Raw genomic sequence first — 14,653 nt, 5'->3', positions numbered from 1 at the left:
AATTGTACCATCTGCAAACAAATATAATTAGCAACGGCGCTAACTGGAATATAAACCTTCTGTTAAATAGACAGGCTGCAATTCTATACCACTTGCCTTGAGAATAAATCCCACTGGGCTCACTTACTTCTGAGTAGACATGTATAGGATTGTACTGTGATAATCACTTTGAAATGTTACCCTAGCAATCAGAAATAGGAAAAAGTTGAAACCGTGCCCATTTAGAACCCTTCTCCCAAAAGCCTGTCTCTTCACTACATTAATCTATAGTTACAAGTAATCATATTCTTAGGGTTGCACTCAAAGCTACTACTATTCAAAATAAAAAAATGTTAGTGTTCTGTTAATTTCAATGGGTCTACTTTGAGTAGAATTTAGTTGACTGTAACCCTATAGATTGCAACCCTATGCACCTTACCTGGGAGTAAGTCCCATTTAATACAGTGGGACTTACCACTGAGTAAACATATGTAGGACTGTCAGATACTTAAATGCAAAATTAGTTCTTTGACATTATCATTCTTATACTCATCTGCTTGGGTTGCCCATCTGCTCGGGTTGCTGCAGCCACTCTGGGCAGCTTCCAGCAGATATAAAAACTGCCTGAGATACTTTCTATGCCTTTATTTTTCAGGAGGCTTGCAATTAAATTATTAATTCATATTAACGCACACTAAAAGCAAGCAAAGGTGATACTACCCATTCTAAAGTACCGTAGTAACATTTCACAACACCTGAAGAACCTTTTCATACCACATTAAGGATGCAATCCTATACCCACTGACCTGTGACTAAGCTCCAGTTAAGCAATGTATGAGTTTGAGTAGACATGAATAGAACTGTACTGGAAATTGCTCAGTAAATAATTGCACCACGGGCACCACTAACTCCAAGGGACTCGTGGTCCCTCATCTCCCACCAGCCCCAGTAAGAACTGCCAATGGCAAAGGATGGTGTGAGTTAAAGTTCAACAACATACCATGTCCCCCGTCCCTGATTTACACACTGGAAGATGCACTCTGAAAAACTTTCAAGAATTAAAGGTCAAAAGTTGAAAGTAACACACATAAGACTGTTGGCTTTGGTATTAATATAACCCCACACAACACTCCATTAAAATCATTCCACTGACATAGGAAATTCATCTACCTAGACACATAAAAATCTACACCAAAGAACAGAACTCACTTTCCCAGCTCATCCCATCAGCATATGCTCTACCAAAAGGTAAAGCCAAGGTAAGAACCCCCATAAAAGAAATGTGGGGGAAAGCACAAGCCAATTCTGCAAGTACTGACATTCCCTAAGTACAGACTTCTCAGTGGATGCTTATCGTCTGAGTCTCTCTTTTAAAAAGTTGCATGCATAATTCCTTTGATAGTTTACAGCAGGCAGCCACTTCTATAACAATCTCTTGGGACATCTCTGGACCACATAACTATTTGATGCATCCAGATTTTTACTGTCTGACGTGCAAAATTAACCATTCCCAACAACAACAACATGCACAGTTTAAAAAATGTTTCCAAGAATTAGCTTTAAAACAATTCCTCAACCTGCCTCATCTCTCTATTACGTTTCATAGATATTAAGTGGTCCCGCAATAAAAAGCTTTGCTTTGCAGTGACATGAGACGTTGCGGCACCAGCTTAAACTGTATCTAGATTTCCAAAGCAGCTCCTTCAAAACCACAGGCGCAAATCAGGAAATGCATATGAACCACTTTCCAGCTTTATCCTCAGCTGGGAAGATTCCCCAACAAAACAATGTACAGTACGTAGGTGAAACCTTAATGCACAGACAACCATCCAAAAAGCCCTGTCAGGGAAGACAAAAAGAATCACTTGATTTTAAAAGAAAGAAAGAAAGAAAGAAAGAAAGAAAGAAAGAAAGAAAGAAAGAAAGAAAGAAAGAAGAGTGATGCCAGGGTGGTTAACTACATGTCACAGCTTGTAACCAAACCCCTGGCTGACAAGGTAAGAGGAATACCAACGGATGGGAGGGAAGCCCTGATAGAATTTCGTTCCCAGTTTGCTACTTTCATTTCAGCTCCGGCAAGACAGATGCCTCCTTCCTCCTGGATGGATATTACGCCAATCCGGGAAAGGACCCACTGGAATGTGCAGTCCGGATATGGATGTGTGTGCGTGCGCGCGTGCCATATTAACAACCCCAACGTCTCGGCTGTGTGCGTGTGCGGGCAGTCCCCGTCTAACGTGTGTGCTTCTGTTCACATGAGGCGTGCGGTACATGCATCCAGCCAACACACTCGCCGCTCCTGCACGCACTTTGCCTTGCTGCCAAAGACACAAAGGAGAGGGAGAGAGCGAGAGAAGCGAAGCACCTTCTGTTCTGGGGCAACCCCCGAGAAGAGTGCCCGTGTCCCTTTAAGAGCCGCAGACCTTCAACTTGGGCCTCTCCTCACTTTGTCAGACACTTTCTGGCTGTCTAGGTGGTGCTGGAGGAACTCCTTCAAGCGCGGGGACTCCCCCTTTCCCTGCGCGCGCGCGGCGGCGGCGGCGGCGGCATCTCCGCTTGCCCAGCCAAGGACGGGAGAGCCCGGCAGGTTGTCCGCGCACACTCACCTTTCCTGCAAGCCCTACATCTCGCCCCTGAGGCGCCGGGAGGGGGGCTTTCCTTATGCAGAGCAGGAGAGGTCCTTTTTATCCTGCCCCCTCCCCGCTCTGTCTGTCTCCGGCAGGGCAGATCTGCGCGCTGAGGCTGCGTCTGCTTCCAACTCATTCCCAGTCTCTCCTCCTCCTCCTCCTCCTTTCCCCTCCTCCTCCTCCTCCTCCCCCCTCCTCTGGCTGCTGCCTGTCTGCAGCTAGTCTGGCTCTTAGTGACAGCAGGCAAAGAACGGGGGAGACGGGGAAGGAAGGGAGACGGGGGCGCGCGGCCGGGCGCGAGCACGCGCGCGGGCGCCGGAGAGGGGGAGGGGAAGGAGAAGCTTCCTGCCCAGCCCCGAGCGCGGCGATTCACAGGCTATACTGACACCTGCCGGGCCGGATGTGTCAACGGCAGGCTAGGCAAAAAGTTGCATTAGCTGAACTCCCAAACTCAACGAGAAAATCGTTTCTTTCTTCCCCCCACCCACCCACTTTTGTTTGCACCACCAGTTTCCCGTTTTCTTGATTTATCATAAATGGTGGTGGTGGTTATATTTATATGCCACCCATCTGACTGGGTTGCCCCCATGGGCGTAGCCAAGGGGGGCAGGGGGCAGCTTCCTCCCCCCCCCAAAAAATATCAATAAAAATCTGAGGTTCTGCCCCCTCCCCTAACAAAAGTCCTGGATGGCTTCTAACAAAGTAAAACACCACACACAGTAAAATATCCAACATTAAAAAAATTCCCAATACAGGGCTACCTTCAGATGTCATATAAGAGTCAGTTGTTTATCTCCTTGACACTTTCCACAAGGCAGGTGCCACTGCCAAGAAGGTCCTCTGTCCGGTTCCCTATAACTTAGCTTCTTGCAACAAGGGAATCACCAGAAGGTCCAGGGCTGAAGGATGTGGGTGGATATGCCCCCTTCAGGTTCTTGATCTTTACAGACCTCAAGCTTTTTTTATTTGGGGTTGTGTGTTTTTTGGCTTACTTATTGCCCACCCTTCACTCTAAAGCCCCAGGGCAGGTTACAGCCTTAAGAGCAATACTGAGAACAATTAAAAACAACCAGGAAAGCAAGGCAGGCCCTCAAAGCGTGCACCTCAAGTGTTGAAGTCCAGGGGGAAGAGGCGGCAGCTGTGCAATGAAGGCGCCAGGATGGAGTCCCAAGGCTTAGGCTTCACCATGGAGAAGGCCATCTCCCACTGAGCTGCCAAAGCCACCACCCAGAGTCCATAGAGAAGGAGGCAGTGTGTCAGATATTTGTGGCCTGAGCTATTTTGGACTTTCCAGCAAAATAGTTTACCTGAGCTATTTTGGAGAGCCAGTGTGGTGTAGTGGTTAGGAGCTGTAGACTCGTAATCTGGTGAACCGGGTTCACGTCTCCGCTCCTCCACATGCAGCTGCTGGGTGACCTTGGGCTAGTCACACTTCCCTGAAGTCTCTCAGCCCCACTCACCTCACAGCGTGTTTGTCGTGGGGGAGGAAGGGAAAGGAGAATGTTAGCCGCTTTGAGACTCCTTCAGGTAGTGATAAAGCGGAATATCAAATCCAAACTTTTCTTTCAGCACCAACATGAGCACCCTGAATTGGGCCTGGAAACGAACTGGCATTTCTATGCCTCTTTCTTTTCTGTCAAGGACAGTGCTGCGTTACTCACTGGGCAGGCTAAGCCAGCACTTCAGGCACTGGCGAAGCAGGGGCACACACACACAAAAATAGATTTTAAAAAAATGATTTGACATTTGATATTTCAAAGAAAGCAACCAAGTAGTCATTGTGGGGAAAATAAGACCTTTGTTAGAGTCTCTCCATTTTTCTGTACTCTTTTGTATTATGGTACTTATCTCACCCAAACCAAGGGCTGTCCTCCTAACCTGGATCAATATAATGTGATCTTAATCGTGTGCTACAATAAATCTGTTTTATTTTAACATTTTATTTTCTGGTTTAGTATTCAGTACTTAGAGCCTCTATAGGTCTTAATCCTATATAGGAACCCAAGGTGGTTCATCCCCCCCCCCCCGCCGCCCCCATATTATGCTCACAACAACTCTCTGAGGTAGTCAAAACAAAATAAAAAAAATCCTTCCAGTAGCACCTTAGAGACCAACAAAGTTTGTTCTTGGGATGAGCATTCGTGTGCATGCACACTTCTTCAGATACACTGAAACAGAAGTCACCAGGCATATATAGTGGGAGGGTGGGGTGGGGTTTTTCTCAGAAGGGTGGTGGGAATGGGTGTGGTAAACTTGTTGACGACTGTTAACGACTGCAATTGGTCTTACAGGAAAAAGCAAGGGATGAGATGGCTGAAAATAGCTTTATCATGTATAATGAGATAAGAATCCAGTGTCTCTATTCAGACCAGGTCTCTCCATGGTTTTAAGTTTGGTAATAAGTTGCAATTCAGCAACTTCTCTTTCCAGTCTATTTTTGAAATTCTTTTGTAATAAGACAGCTACTTTGAGATCTTGTATAGAATGTCCTGGGAGATTGAAGTGTTCTCCTACTGGTTTCTCTGTCTTGTGATTCCTGATATCAGATTTATGTCCATTTATCCTTTGGCGTAGGGTTTGGCCTACCTCTGAGGTAGGTTAGGCTGAGAGACAACGATTGGCTCAAGGCGAACTTTTTGGCTGAGTCATAATTTGAACTCTGTTCTCCAAAGTTCCTAGTCCAATACTCTACCATTACGCTACACTGGTGTGTCGGCATAATAGAGCTTGACAGAAAACACTAAAGTTCCCAAACAGCTTTTTAACAAACTGTAAGGGAATAGCCAGTAACAATCTCAAAAGGACTGAGTAGGTATATTTTGATTCACAAAAGTAATACTAGGGTGCCAAATAAAATAAAGAGAGTCCTGTTTAGCAGGTTAATGAGAAAATCTTTCACAAGGGTTAGCTTGAATTCTTTTTTCACCTGTCGGCCGTCTCCAGATAGCAACAACATGCCACTTTCAGAAAATTCTGCCAAGGCTTCATTTACCACTAACTGAAAACCATATCCCTCTAAGAAGCATGTTCACATTCTGCATGCCAGAGTATGACTATGTGGTTATCATATAAATATTACCTCATAATTATGTATTTTCACTACATTAAAGTTTATTTTAATGTATGATGATTTAGATGAGAATATTCAGTGTACATTAGAACATAATTTGGAATATGACTTCTGCCACTTGTTTGTGTGTATGTTTATAATACAAGGGTGGGGAATCACTTTATACAGTTATAGAAACTACTGACCGCTACACACGTTTGCTCTACCATTCTCCCAAAGTGTACAGAATTGCACAATCCACTGTATGCAGCAAATCCCTATGACATAATTGCATTTGTAATTGCATATAATTTCTCAAGGTCTTTGGGGAGATGTAATTTTATTTTTATTTTTTGGTCCCTACTGCCATTTGATTTGACAGTTGGATATGATTTATGGGCTTTGTGGGGAGGGTTTATATATTACTTATTGAAATTTTAAAATGTTTGCTATACACCACCCTGGAATCCTTGGATGAAGGAAAGTTATAAAAAATTGAAATAAATAAATAAATAAATATCTTCCAGTCCTTGAGACAGTTTCCTTTCAGGGCTTACATCAGATATTCTTAAAGTTACAGTACTCACTTGGGAAAAGGAAGAAACAGATCAACAAAGCCAGACAGGTTCCCAGGAGTCAACTATTACAGAAAAGAGAAAATAACAGAAGTCTACTCTTGTTACCTATATATGTAAACTAAGACCCCTCAGCACATCTTCAAGCATCCATAGCACATCCTAGAAACCATACAAAACGACTACAAAATGTTGTGCAGTGTTGGATTTCTGGGTGATACCTATGACACCCCCCTATTTGAGTATCAGTTTGGGGGCCCCTACAACATTATTATTTATTATTATTTATTAAATTTGTATACAGCCCTATACCGAGGGTCTCATAGCGGTTCACAGGATAAAATCACGAAATAAAAACACAGAACATGATCAAAATAAAAACAATAACAACCCAGTTGCTTTACAAATTAAATGCAAAATTTGCATATTCAAATATTAAGCGTATTTATAAAATGCAGGGTTCGTGCTACCAAGCCATAGAAAACAACTACAAAACCTTGGCACCAGTTTGGAAGGGACTCAAAATTTCAAGGTTTGTAGTCAATGATTTCTATAGCTTCTCGTTGTTTATCCCACCCAAACCATGCATTATCAATCAGTTTCAGAGGAGCCCTACAGGAGGAAAAAGGAGTCACACTGGTGATTGTTTGAGGTAGGCTTAAAATATGCAGGCATGAAGGGAGCCACTTCAGAAAGGTGAGCTAATGGCTTGGTAGACTAAGAAAGTTTTCATCTTCTTCTTCATCATCATCATCCTCTTATACTTGACCAGCCTTTCCTTATCATCTCCAGCTGAGGGCACATTTGCCTTTGCTGAGACCATTGGCTTTCGTTTGTTGTCATTCACTGCAGTCAGCTTGAATTGGAGCATCCTAAAATTGCAAGCTGAATCTCCTGGCAATTTGGTTCTTCTGGCGCAACCTTATATTGCTGCCGAGTGCTCCATTTCAAAATGGTTACGGGGCTACTGAGAGAATTCAGATAATCCAGAAGTGTGGGTGGCTGAGTTATGTATAATTAGAGCTATACTGTTATACTCAAATAATAATAAAATATAGAAAAGGATGTTTGGCCACAATTCCCAATTTCAGTTCTAGGTGGCCTTCTCAGTTTCTTCCTCCTTTTTAAAAAAAAATACCCAGCATGAACTACATTACTACTCAATTGCCATTGCTTCTTTTACATTCATAACTGTGTCTGTTAAAATAAATGATTTTTTTAAAATTTAAAAACTGCATTAGCAAGATTCCGGTTGCCCTTTGCTTTCATTTGCATGTGTGTGTGCATATACATATATTTCTAGTTGTTGCACCATGAGAAATTATCTATCCATCCATCCATCTATCTATCTATCTATCTATCTATCAATCATCTATCTATCTATCTATCTATCTATCTCATGATGCAACAACTAGAGCTGAAGTGCAAATCACTCCTTTAACTAAGACTTGTGAGAAAATTAGAAGTTGGCTGGTACAACATAGATCACTACCATCCTTGCATACATTCTCATACACTTGTCACTGTGGTTGTCACCTGACAATAATACACTATTGAATACATACTGTAGGGGAGGTTCAATGTTTACCTTGAATTGTTAGCTCATGTCATTCCAAATGTTTCCATTCCTGCCGTTCACTGCAAGTTCTCCGTAACTAAGAATTACCGTAGTGCCCCAGTTTGTTTTTTCCTGCTCCCTCTCAGTCCCTTTTCCTTTTGTGTTGTGTCTCTTCAGTTGTGAGCCTGAGGGCAGAGACTGTCTCATTAATATTGGTATGCTGTTCTGGGACTCTTTTTTTGGCTGAAGAGCAGGATTAAAATGCCAATAATAATTCCTTTATAGATACAGAATCTGAGCATTATTGTCCCATTATACTGCTTTCATTAAATATATTTCAAGTCTCTAATAATTCTTTTCCTTGTTTGCCAGATAAACTAAAACAATTCAATTTCATTTATAGTTTTGGATACACAAGAGTATTATTTATACAAAATGATAATGTGGAGCTATATGAGAATCATTAATTCAGGGAATCAGGAAATACTCTGCTTTTTAAAATTAGATTTCACTATTGCCTTCAAATCAAAAAGAAAGAATTGATTTAAATGTAAACTAAGCAAAAGTATAATCTTTCCCACAAAACCTTCTTCCAAATCTTTTCAAACGGCAATAGAAAAATGTACAGTGTTTTAATAGCTCTTACGCATTGAAAATGTAACATGTTTATTTAGTAATGTTGAAAGAATTTTGAAATAGCAGACAGAGGGGGCACAGGGTTATTTATAATCCCTTTGCAATTCTGCGAGAATATATGAATATGTTTCTTTTTAAACAAAGGATCATAAATATATAAATAAAATGAGCTATTTAATGGCTTCCCTCTTTCAATGATATGAAATTCACTAATGTAGGTTGGTTCTTTTACCATGTTCTCTTTTCTTTTCTTTTTTGCTGACATAATATTCTGGATTATAATGGTAATTATTGCTATTTAAAGTTTACTTATATTCCGACGTATTCTTGTAAACTGTGCAATTATGGTTTGGCTGTAACAGGAAAAATAAAAAGAATAAAAAGCTATATATTTATTCTGTGAAATTGCACTCAGGGATAAGTTCCTTGTTTGTATTCACACCATCGAACATACATTCTAAACTACACTGTTCCTTTGCCAATTACACCCACACATCTGCAGACCTCCCCACTGATGCCAGTTTCTGCTTTAGTTAGTAATATATATTAGATGTGTTGGAGATTTCTTGTTAGAGCAGAATGCAACCAAAACATTTTTTTAAAACTATGATTACAAATAAAATGCTATCTAGTAGAAGAAGCAGGATATGAAGGGTTTTAAAAAACAATAGGTAAAAATCCAGTACTGGGTTCAGATGTATAATATACATTTGGATCCTGATTGAGATTTCTAGCAGTTACAAAAACCTTCCATGTATTTCTGAATAATTTGCTGCTTAAAAACTTTCCTGGACCTCCCAACCACGAAGCAAGCAGGAACAAGGCAGAAATTTATTGCTGTTAAAATCACTACCACCACCCTCCCAAGAACTCTCAATACATATTACTTAATTATTCAAATAGAGGTTAACAAACAATCTAACTTTATTCTGTAGTTATCAGCAATGAAATTGGTCTATAAAAGGAAAGTCTTATTCATACACATGAAAGAAGGATGCTGAAGTTTATCGATCATCGATTATAGTCTCAACTACATAGGGTTCATTAAACCAAGAATGTCTTCAGCCCTTCCAGCCATCAGTTGTAGAATATAAAATGTAGCAATGTTTTTACAAACCATACTGAGGTATGTTTCTGGCTAGGTGAAGCACATAATGAATCTCTGTCAGGGAAACTAACATTTCATATAAAGCAAAAGCTTTCTTGGAAGAAGTGCTGATGAGTTCATAGATAAATTCCTCCTTTTTAAAAATAAAAGTTTTTAGTAACAGCAAACACAATACTTGCAGTACAAGCAAGCAAAACTTCACAGATGGCAAGTTGCTTGCCATCTCTCTCATAATTTAAGCATTTGGGGGCCATCAAATGATGCTGAATGTTAGAAGATTCAGGACAGGCAAAAAAAATACACTTTTATACAGAGCATATTTAAACAAACAGCAGCATTCACACCCACCCAAAATAGTGATGACCATCAACTTGGATGTAGTTGGTCAAGGGAGCCATGGACTCAAAAAGGTTGAAAACCTCTGGATTAGACAAATGCATGGAGAAAGCTATCAACAGCTACAACCCACAATGATGACATTTTTCCTCCACTACTGGAGTCAGTATCCCCATGAATCCCAGTTGCTGGGGATCAGAAGTGAGCAGTGCTGCTTTCATTATACAACACCAACCAAAACACAATGGTGATTCAAAGTCCTCTAACACTAGTTGGTCTTCAAGCTGGTGGGTCAGATCCTACAACCAGGATGTAGTTCAATCTATTATGGGTCACAACAGCAGCACTACCACCATACGAATATAAGGTAAAAAAAAAAAGGAAATGGGTCATGGGTCTGAGAAAGCTGAAGAAGAAGAAGAAGAAGAAGAAGAAGAAGAAGAAGAAGAAGAAGAAGAAGAAGAAGAAGAATAGTAGTAGTAGTAGTAGTAGTAGTTTGGATTTGATATCCCGCTTTATCACTACCCTAAGGAGTCTCAAAGCGGCTAACATTCTCCTTTCCCTTCTTCCCCCACAACAAACACTCTGTGAGGTGAGTGGGGCTGAGAGACTTCAAAGAAATGTGACTGGCCCAAGGTCACCCAGCAGCTGCATGTGGAGGAGCGGGGAATCAAACCCGGTTCACCAGATTCCGAGTCCACTGCTCTTAACCACTACACCACACTGGCTCCCACAACAAAGGCTTCTTCTTGATTCAGGTCCTACAAGAACTAAGGTCTGAAATTTGGCAAAAGATGTGCAAATTTGGTAGCCCAGGTGAACAACAAAACAACTATTTATTCAGAAAAAAAATGCGAGCATATTAAAAGCACACTATATCGTCTACTTACTGTTGTTCAAGTTCTGCATAGCAGGGATGGGAAACCTGTGGCTCTGCAGAGGTTGTGGGACTCCAGCTTCTATCAACTCCAGCCAGCATGGCCCATGGTCAGAGATGATGAAAGTTGTGGTCTCACTGATACTGGTTGGCCAGTTGGGGACTTGTAAGATGGAATGGTAGGTTTAGCTGCACAGATTCCATGTGTCCATTCCAGGAAACAGGAAAATCTTGGACTTCTATCTACCACTCTGCCTCTGCCAGCCATCCAATTCCATCTGTTGAAGCAGAAACTAACCACAGGACAGTGGTACCTCGGGTTACAGACGCTTCAGGTTATAGACGCTTCAGGTTACAGACTCCACTAACCCAGAAATAGTACTTCGGGTTAAGATCTTTGCTTCAGGATGAGAACAGAAATCACGCGGCAGCAGCAGCGGGAGACCCCACTAGCTAAAGTGGTACCTCAGATTAAGAACAGTTTCAGGTTAAGAACAGACCTCCAGAACGAATTAAGTTCTTAACCCGAGGTACCACTGTATAGGATACCCAAGCCATAGCAACATTGCCTAAAAATAACTAATCTGTCAAGGGTGCGGCCCTTAATATAAGGTTACCAGATGTCCCCGTTTCCTGGGGACAGTCCCCGGATTTACAAATCAGTCCCCATACAAAATCCATTGAAGTTGAAAAGTGTTCCCGGATTCATTGAAAAAAATCTAGCAACCTTACCTTAATAGCTTGAATTAGCATTTTGGAACTTGAGTAAACAGGAAAAGCCCTCAATACAACATGTTAAAACCTAATTGAATTATCTATTTAAGTTTTCTGAATTTAAGAAGTTGTGTAGGAAATAAAGGAGTGTGGCAGCAGCATTTCCAGGGTAATCAAAATCTGCACTATATATTTAATGCACATTTAAAACACTTGTCTCCCTTCAAATAATCCTCACAGAGCTATAATTCCCAGCACCCTTAACAAATCTCAATTCCTATGATTATTTGGGGGAAGCAATGTGTTTTAAATATGCTTTGAATGCATGGTGTGGCTATAACTACCATCTTGTCTACAGGCTGCAGTTGATCTACTGGTTGCCAGCCGAGTTCTTAGGATTCTTCAAATCCTAAATTTCTTACTGTGTAATTGACAAGCATTTGTCAAACATGCTTTGAGAGGCTGAAGGATTTGGATTATTTTTCTCCGTATGATTCATGTCATCAAAATGCTGGATTTTGGTTTGGGTAAAGTAGCTCCATTGTGTAGCTCTATAACTGTAAGGCAAGAATTAGCAGTAGGGTCTGTTTCTTCCCTGTTCCCATGTGAGTCATTTGCTAACATGGCATCTTAGACTGGCCTGAGGCATTTTGGAAGTGGAGAGCAAACAAAATGGGTTTTAATGCACTTGTAAGAGGGCACTTCAGTTTAAAACTTTTTTTCTCCCCCCCTTTGTCTTTTAGCTATTAGGTGGCTAAATGGGAACTCCTGTGGGCTTTTGTCTGCAAACCATATGAGAGCATAAAAGCTTGGAAAACTTGGAGGAATTTTGAAGCGGGTTCACACTGCTTCATTGAAAGCGTGGGTGGTTTTGAAGTTCAAATGGCTCTCGTCACCAGGAGCTAAAAACGGGGGGGGGGGGGGTAGCCAATTTGAAACAACAACAAAGGCAGCTTTAAAAGCCTAATAATGCATTGTGGTGAAATATATGAAATTGAAGCCTGACACATGAAATTTCTCCAAAAGTTCTGTACGGAATCAATAGTGAAAAAGAGGTGGATTTGCTATTTATTATTGAGTCCCAAAGGTATGCTGGATCCTAGTTTGCCCACATGTGTGTTTTTCCAATCATATCGGGCTAATATATTTCACAATACACTTCAGAAAAGGAGGAAAACCACTGGGGGGAAAATAGCATGAATTTTAATTCACATCAAGTGGTGCCAAGCCAAGAAATGATGCCTCGCTGGTCTTAGAAACCTTCACAGACTTTACAATGAGACGTCAATTTTTGCCTTTGAGAAAGCTAATGCAGTGCCCACCAGGACCAGCTCTACAACATTCCGGCTGCCAATCATTACAATAACCAAAGAGAGCTGTGTGTGAAATCCTGCCATTGATTTTTACATTAATCGCTGGCACACTCTGCTCTTGTGTTTCGCTCTGATGACTGCAAGCCTAATGGGTAGAGGGGGTAAGAATGAAAAGGTGCTGATCTGCAGAGGTCGGCTGGAACGGAGGACTTAGTTTATACTGCTTGTGAATCCAGGGCCTGAGAAGTATGAAACTACCTATGAAATTATGAACCAGATTACAAGTAAATCATATCCTCCACCACCACTCAAGGGAAATTCCTTGAATGCCTCAAATACAATGTAGTACACTTGGGCTAATGTTTTCCAATGCATTTAGCTCAGAAACAAGGCTTCCACCCACCACCTTAACGTTCCTCATCGTCTTGGTTTAGATATGCCGCTGGGGTTAACTGCCTCGCCATCCCCCACCTTCAGGAGGATGCAGCACTGTCTTGTGTTGACAAGCTCTGACAGAGGAAGAAACACAGGTGAGAAGCTAAACAGGAGGCAGCAGTGACTGAACAGCAGCCTGCACAGGAGGGTGCATTCTTATAATATAGAACTAGGTGCCGCCTTAACAGAAGGATACGGACCCAGCTGCCCAGACAGCACACATTTGCAATTACGATCATCGCACAAGGTGCAAGAATCCCATGCAGGGCTGGCCCAATACATTTTGGCACTTGAAGCAAACCACAAAATGATGCCTCCCGCCTCCCCCTGCTGGGGCCAGGGAAACTTTACATCAGAAACAAGGGGGTGGGGAAGACCAACAGCACCTTCTATTTGCCAAGAGGCCACTGTAGAAATGGCACAGGGGTAGGGCCTGCCAAGGAGACACCACCACAGCTATTGCTGCCACCATTCCTGCGAAGCCCAATCTGCTGCCCTTGCGTGGCGGTGGAGGGTCCTATTTACTTGGAATCTGGTTCATAATTTCATAGGTGGTTTCATACCTCTCAGGCCCTGGTTGCCTCAGCTTGCCTCATGGGTGGGTCGGTCCTGGTCCCACAATTGACTGCACCACACCTCATCTTTAAAAACTCCCGAGTACTGAGTCTGTTGCCAAGACTTTACCATTAATAGCCCGTGCAAATAGATTTGTCTAAGGTTACACAAGAACTAACAGTTTCTGTTAGTTGTTATGTGTGGCTCCATCTTACAGCTGTCTGGTATGCATAGTTGCACTTTAAGCATTTTCCCAACAACCTGTGAGCCACTTACCTGTATGCTTATCCCACAATACTGCGGGGGGGGGGGCAGAACTGAAGAGCCCAACCACGTGGGAAATTCTGATTAAATGGGTCTGTTATTAATATAGAGTGTCAACTGCATCAGCATTTGCAATGTATACCATGCACATTTGACTGACAGGCTAAACCAGGTGAGATGTGTCTTCAATCCTTGGTGAGTTAGGGCCTTCCCCGGCTTGTGAAGCTCTGGCAGATTCAGATGAGACCAATAGTGGGTCAAATGGTCAAGAAAGCAGTTTCTGCATGTGCTGAGTGTAGAGGGAAGTGAGGGGCGAGTGGGGCCTGTCAACCTGGGAAGATAGCCCAACTATGAGAAGGAAAACTCTGATCTTAAACTTCCACTGCCTTGCAGAATATCATGGGAGAAGAAAAGGCTAAGGAGTAAACCTACACAAATCCAGAGAGAAGTCCCTAAGATGGTTGGATGGCGCCTTGTACACCTCCTTCTGGCAACTCCTGCAGCCAAGCTGGTGCCAAACTTTCCTTTGGACCACATCAGTGAGGCTGAGAGGGGGCACTTGTTGTCTGGGCAACCCGGAATCTCCATATACACCGCCTAGGCTTACGCCCCAGGGAAGTCACTTAG

General features: G+C 42.2%; 1 protein-coding gene across 3 annotated transcripts in view; it reads right to left on the bottom strand.

Annotated features, from left to right (window-relative positions):
* Positions 1 to 3,933, bottom strand: part of LDLRAD4 (low density lipoprotein receptor class A domain containing 4) — a 266,839-nt gene extending 262,906 nt beyond the window's left edge. For 2 of the 3 annotated variants that reach the window (XM_077933181.1, XM_028737421.2), the window contains exon 1: positions 2,586 to 2,856. The gene's annotated coding sequence lies outside the window, so the exon portion shown is untranslated. Of the gene's footprint in view, positions 1 to 2,585; positions 2,857 to 3,913 lie in introns of those variants that run through there. The other variant, XM_077933182.1, reaches the window with a different exon arrangement.
* Between the last annotated feature and the right edge of the window lie 10,720 nt (positions 3,934 to 14,653).

Source organism: Podarcis muralis, chromosome 8, assembly GCF_964188315.1.
Source record: "Podarcis muralis chromosome 8, rPodMur119.hap1.1, whole genome shotgun sequence".
In the NCBI taxonomy this organism is placed as follows: domain Eukaryota; kingdom Metazoa; phylum Chordata; class Lepidosauria; order Squamata; family Lacertidae; genus Podarcis; species Podarcis muralis.
This window is presented reverse-complemented; position numbering and strand designations above follow the sequence as displayed.